Genomic DNA, 5615 nt, shown 5'->3' on the forward strand with positions numbered 1-5615 from the left:
TCAGTCAATCAATCGAGTGGTGTATAGTGTGTGTTTATACAACAATTATTATGATTAATTGATGTCTTGGGAATCACATAACAAACATATTATAGTAGAACATATTTTCTACAATACATTTAACATATTCTTTATGTCTATTGAACTACATATTCACAGAGCAAATGATCAGGTTGAAAGTAAAAATAAAATCGTTTTTTAAGATTTTTCATTGGAAAATATCCATTCAATTTCAGGCGTGTGCTTAAGCAAGGATGACACGCCGTTTTGAAAGAAAGGCAAAAATTGATATAAAAATGAATGTCGCTAAGGTTTTGATGTAGATAAAAACATGTTTGATTTTTGAATTCATGAGATATTTAATTACCCCAAAACACCCATTTAGTCCATTATCGATATCTTATTCCGTCCAAAAATGTAAGGAATGTGACCGACGTCACTTGGAATGAAATTGACCAATTTTTGCAGGACGGAGGAGTGTCAGACCTTTCTCTATATATTAGTTTATAATCGAGCTTTGACTTATAAATGTGCTAAAAAAACTGCATGGTCGTCGTCGGGGCTACGACAGAATGCAAAAGTTTTGTGCATAGAATTTGTTTTTGAGGGATTGGTTGGTCTTTATCCAACAAGACCAGCAATGTTTGCCATGGCTTTCAAAACCTCAGAAAGCTTATTTTCTTCTATGGCTCATTTTTAAACCAATGTTCACCGTTCTCATTGTGATTGACAGCAAGATAAAAAGGAGATTCTGCAATGTTCATTTCGCGTTGCCTGTGTTTCGCTTTAATAAAATTCAAGATTCGATTGGATGCCTGGATGAATTCTCGGGATTTTCAAAAAGGTTTGGGATAAAATGACTCTGGCGAATTGAATTGCTTCCACGGAGTTTTGTTGATCTTTCATTAAATTCCAAATGTTCTTGACAATTTTCGTCAGTTTTCATTTCAAGATTTCGACCTGTCTTATTTTCGTCGCATCCTCTGAACCCCAATAATTTTGTATTGTGATATCAAACAGTGCTGACCACCTTGCTATAACGCGTTTTCTCATTTCACTGACCGACTCTGTTCGGTTTATTTTCAAATCCTCGTTGTTACAGTTGTTTTCCTACGGGACTGTAACACCCGAGGACTGGTGCTAAATAACTATGATGTCATAAGGTTGTATGGATAGTTTACATGTATTTCACGTAGGTAACGGTCGATTCTACGGCGAGAACGTGTCAGTGCATCCGGTTTATAATTGGAACCGTCATTTTCCTGGGCTCATAAGAATCCCCAAATGTTTGTGTCCATTAAAATGGTAATTCAGCAATCCAATCAACAAATGTCCTTATAGCATTTCAGTTTTTCTTATTTTTCCTATTGCTTTTGGATTTCTCTTACTCATTATGTAATCACGCAAGTCTGTTATCCCTGATGTAAACGAACGCTTAAAAGCAGTTGTGACACATGATCAGACGGTGTCGTGATTGTTTGGGGGTCGAGCTTTGGTGGGAAACAGACATAACGTGGGAAGCAGACACAGGCAATGGAGTCAGAAGTTTGTTTGGGCTGTTAATGTCCGAAAAATCCATGTTTTGATAATAGTCTATGAGCTTACCTTAGCAAACGGCAGAACTGTCAGAGCAATATATCATTTCAATGAAATAGACATACGTTTAAAGTATTCAGGCAATTGATTTTTATTTGTATTTGAATATTTATAATATCGACCGAGGACGAAGTCAGTTAGTTAACGATGTAACCCGCTACCTCTTATTGTAATTAATAATTACGTCATCAATGTTTCACGTTAAATATTTGCGTTTAGATTTGTTGCTCATAAAGTCCAACCACATTCTATAACCAAACCTGTATATCTAAATTACATAGTTGAATTCTCTAAACCTTCATTTACATAATACCATCCAATGTACGATCCAGTGACTCTGGAAACTAGTGTTGCTGGGAATAAGGACCTTAAAGTTTAGTGTCTAGCTAAGTTTCTCAAAAACATATCTTAATAATAATTTCATGAAAATGAAAATTATCATAATTCGTACTAGCAAAATTAGTAATGACGAAGACTAAAAATGAAAAATATACTAACCGTCAGATATGGAAAGTTTACCTAGGGTCAATTATAGTTAGCCTTGGTTGTGTAAACATGGCAGAAATATTAAAAATGAATAAATATAACGACTGAGGTATTACAAACACTGCTTTACCTTGTGGGCATTCCTCAGGTACACTTCTTTTCGCACGTTTTCCACTGATTTCTCTTGTGCCAATATCTAGATTGAAGAAACTGTTCTTTTCTTTGAAGTTTCTGTTTTTCTGTTGTCCACTTTTCCTCGGTAAAGTTATATCTGAATTGTTCATGCTCTGTGCTGAATTTAAAGTCAAGATCCATATTATGATAAAGATAACAAACTTGAACATTAGGTATGACATTCTTGTTTTCTATACAGAAAACAGCTCAGGTGCGAACACGACAAACCAATGCAGGTACTGCTGATTGCAGTGTCTGATAAAAATTAATAAATTGCGATGTTGCAGGATAATTGTCCGGCAGCCTAGAGCGAAGTCACAGAACAAATGTCCCACAGACTGGGGTGATGTCACAGAATAACTGTCCGACAGACTAGAGTGATGCCACAGAACAACTGTCCGACAGACTAGAATGATGTCACAGAACAACTGGCCGACAGACTGGAGCGATGTCACAGAACAAATGTCCCACAGACTGGGGTGATTTCGCTGAACAACTGTCCGGCAGACTAGAGCGATGTCACAGAACAACTGTCCGCCAGACTAGAATGATGTCACAGAACAACTGTCCGACAGACTAGAGTGATGTCACAGAACAACTGTCCGCCAGACTGGGGTGATGTCACAGAACAACTGTCCGACAGACTAGAATGATGTCACAGAACAACTGTCCGACAGACTAGAGCGATGTCACAGAACAACTGTCCGACAGACTAGAGCGATGTCACAGAACAACTGTCCGACAGACTAGAGTGATGTCACAGAACAACTGTCCGACAGACTAGAGTGATGTCACAGAACAACTGTCCGACAGACTAGAGCGATGTCACAGATCACCTGTCCGACAGACTGGGGTGATGTCACAGAACAACTGTCCGACAGACTAGAGTGATGTCACAGAACAACTGTCCGACAGACTAGAATGATGTCACAGAACAACTGTCCGACAGACTAGAGCGATGTCACAGAACAACTGTCCGACAGACTAGAATGATGTCACAGAACAACTGTCCGACAGACTGGGGTGATGTCACAGAACAACTGTCCGACAGACTAGAGTGATGTCACAGAACAACTGTCCGACAGACTAGAATGATGTCACAGAACAACTGTCCGACAGACTGGGGTGATGTCACAGAACAACTGTCCGACAGACTGGGGTGATGACACAAAACAACTGTCCGACAGACTAGAGTGATGTCACAGAACAACTGTCCGGCAGACTAGAGTGATGTCACAGAACAACTGTCCGACAGACTAGAGTGATGTCACAGAACAACTGTCCGACAGACTAGAGCGATGTCACAGAACAACTGTCCGACAGACTAGAGTGATGTCACAGAACAACTGTCCGACAGACTAAAGCGATGTCACAGAACAACTGTCCGACAGACTGGGGTGATGTCACAGATCAACTGTCCGACAGACTAGAGCGATGTCACAGAACAACTGTCCGACAGACTGGGGTGATGTCACAGAACAACTGTCCGACAGACTAGAGTGATGTCACAGAACAACTGTCCGCCAGACTAGAGCGATGTCACAGAACAACTGGCCGACAGACTGGAGGGATGCCTCTTGTATGTCAACAATATTGTATCACAAATTAGAAACCTGGTATATGGAATATATTTTGGGAAATTTCCAGGATGGCGTGTTTCATTTGTAATTTTATCCATTATATCAAGTCTATCGATATAGTCAATACCGCGTTTTAACTTCGGGCGATATTAAAAAAACTTTGTCGAGGTTTCTTAACATGTTTCGATAAGCTCTTTAATACCACGAGTCATCAATACAGTTAGCCACGTATCTGGTTCCTGTACAGTAATATATATATAACAATGAGTTTAATCAATAAAAGTCAAATGAATTAACTTGATATCCTTATTCGTATGGTATTTACTTCGAATGTGATACCTCTGTATATTTTGACAGCCAGAATGTAAAACCTCACTGTTCCTTGTACCGATTGAAAACCAAACCAAACGACATATGACGAATAACGCAAATATGAAACTGAAAGGTTTTGTTTCTGTTGATATGATAAAACAAAAAAATATAAATAATTCTATATGTATGTACCATGTGTTGTTTTGTAGGAATTGTTTTCTTCTGGCCGAAAACATGCATGGTGGAGATATATCAATACAATTAGATAGACCCTTGGGCAATATAAAGCTGATATATATGATACAACTTGCAACATTTAAAAGTGTAAAATATAGAAGAAAATAATCAAAAAGGACAGTTGACCGATATATTTAACACCCATCATGACGGCCCTCTATACACTTATGTTAAAACCTCCCCTAACCCCAACCGTACACCCCCCCCCCCCCCCCCCCCCCCCCCATTTATTTGCTCGATGGACAGGCATCAAGGCAACAAAATGATTCCGTCATGATCAGAACGTTTCATATCATTTTGTATCATATGAATACCGTGATACAATTGATATCTCTTTGTCAGGCTGTTGTCGGCCTTAGTAGCTTCTTTATGAATAGCAGTTATACAAACTATATTTTACAGATTTGGTTAATATTTTGATATATGATATCTTCTCCTCTGTTGGAACTCCTTAGCGGAAAATATGAAAGACTGAAACATCATTACAATGACAATTGATACCATAGCCAACATTCATAACGCTATGAGTCTCCGGGAACAGACCAACTTTAACTACAAATACCTTAATTATAATCTGTATCACTAATTAGAACTTGAATCGTCAAGGTTGCTGTTACGACACATTTGACAATAATGATATCATTTGTCACATGGTATAGACTGACTTTATGTTTTTGTCTGTCCGTATGTCTGATCGCTTGTCAGCCCAACAGTCCATCCATCCGTTTCTTTATTAAAGCAGTATAACATTTGTTATTCCCTACATCTCACTAAACAAATAACACAACAAAGTTGGTACGGATCAAGCTTTTCTGACACGAAGATAGTAGAAATATTTGTGATGTTGTTTGACTGTATTGCTTAACACCCTTTCAACAGTTGAGGTTATTGAAGGACGGCCTCCCCTATGTGCGAGAGGCATGAATGTATACAGCCGAATAGTGGCGGTAAAGCTGTATCATTTGATGCTGGTTCGTCCATTAGAAACATCTTTCTAAAAAAAGCCTGATAAGCATTTTTTCAGAATACATACAAATTTAACAAACACTGATTGTAACGGGTACCACTACAACCATCAACCAACAACCCCCAACAGCTGTAGAACATTTGGTAAAACGAAAGTGACGGAAGTGACGGAAGTGATCGTTGTCCCACAATACACCTACATATCATATTTGATGAAAAACAGCCAATATTTAATTTTCAGCAATCAGACGCCAGGAAACGGCG

The sequence above is a fragment of the Pecten maximus genome, unplaced genomic scaffold (assembly GCF_902652985.1).
Source record: "Pecten maximus unplaced genomic scaffold, xPecMax1.1, whole genome shotgun sequence".
Lineage (NCBI taxonomy): Eukaryota > Metazoa > Mollusca > Bivalvia > Pectinida > Pectinidae > Pecten > Pecten maximus.